We start from the raw sequence: 1,522 nt of genomic DNA on the forward strand, positions 1-1,522 counted from the left end.
AAGGTTCCAGTTTCATGCTGGTTTATGTGACTATTCAGTTTTAAATATCATTTATTGAACAGACTATCTTTACCCATTATATATGTTGGCCCCTGTCAAATATTAGGTGACTGTATGAAAGGATTTATTTCTGGACTCTCAATTCTGTTCTACTTGTTTATGGGTCTGTTTTTATGCCAGTATACTTTATTGTTTTGAGTATGAGGGCTTTGTAGTATAGTTTCAAATCAAGAGTGTAATTTCGCTTCTTCATTCTTTCTCAGAACTGCTTTAATTATTTGTTGTCTTTTATGGTCTCATATAAATTTTAGGATTCTTTACTTACTTCTGTAAAAACACAATATTGATTTTTTAAAAGATTTTTTATTTATTTATTTCACTGAGAGAGATGACAAGCAGGCAGAGAGGCAGGCAGAGAGAGAAGAGGTAGCAGCTTCCTGCTGAGCAGAGAGGCTGATGCAGGGCTCGATCCCAGAACCCTGGGATCATGACCTGAGCCGAAGGCAGCGGCGTAACCCACTGAGCCACCCAGGCGCCCCTAACATTGGATTTTTGATAGGAATTGAATTTACAGATGGTTTTCAGTAGTATGGACATTTTCACAATGTTAATTCTTACCATTCATAAATATGAGCTATCTTTCCATTTATGTCTCCTTCAATTTCTTTATCAATGTCATAGTTTATGGGGTACAGATCTTTCATCTTCTTAGTTAAATCTTTTCCTAAGTATTTTATTAGTTTTGATGCTATTGTGAATTAGATTGTTCTCTTTATTTTTTCAGACAGTTCATCATTAGAGTGTTAAAATGCTCCTGTCTTGTGCTTACTTTGGCAGCACATATACTAAAATTGGAATGATGCAGAGAAGATTAGCTTGATCACTGAACAAGGATGACATGAAAAACTGGGAAGCATTCCATATTAAAAAAAAAAAACGAAACAAAACAAAATTCTTGTCTTTTATATATTTATCTTGTATTTGGCAGCTTTACTAAATGTGTTAATTCAAAATTTTTGTGAATTTTTTAGGATTCTTTTTTACATGTAAGTTCATGTTATCCAAAAAATGAAAATTTTACTTCTTCCTTTTTTTTTTTTTTGAGTCTTTTATTTCTTTGTGTTCCTTGTTTCTCTGGCTAGGACATCCAGTACTATGTCAAATGAGAGTAGTGAAAGTGGACACACTTGTCTTTTTTCTGATCTTTAAGGGGAAAACTTTCAAACTTTTTTGATTGAATATGAGATTAGCTCTGGGCTTGCAATATGTGTTTTTTCTTTAATGGATTTTTTAAATTATTTTTTTAAATTTTTTATAAACATATAATGTGTTTTAATCTTTAGGGGTACAGGTCTGTGAATCACCAGGTTTACATATTTCACAGCACTCACCATCACTCACCATAGCACCTGCCCTCCCCAATGTGCATACACCCACCATCCTCTCCCAACACACCCCCCCCCCAGCAACCCTCAGTCTGTTTTGTGAGATTCAGTCTTTTATGGTTTGTCTCCCTCCCAAT

General features: G+C 34.4%; 1 non-coding gene across 1 annotated transcript; it reads left to right on the top strand.

Moving 5' to 3' along the window:
- The first annotated feature begins 821 nt into the window (after positions 1-821).
- On the top strand, positions 822-928 carry LOC131818989 (U6 spliceosomal RNA). The gene has a single exon (XR_009349003.1). It is a non-coding gene; the product is annotated as a U6 spliceosomal RNA (small nuclear RNA).
- The last annotated feature ends 594 nt before the right edge of the window (positions 929-1,522 follow it).

Source organism: Mustela lutreola, chromosome 16 (genome assembly GCF_030435805.1).
Source record: "Mustela lutreola isolate mMusLut2 chromosome 16, mMusLut2.pri, whole genome shotgun sequence".
Taxonomy (NCBI): Eukaryota; Metazoa; Chordata; class Mammalia; order Carnivora; family Mustelidae; genus Mustela; species Mustela lutreola.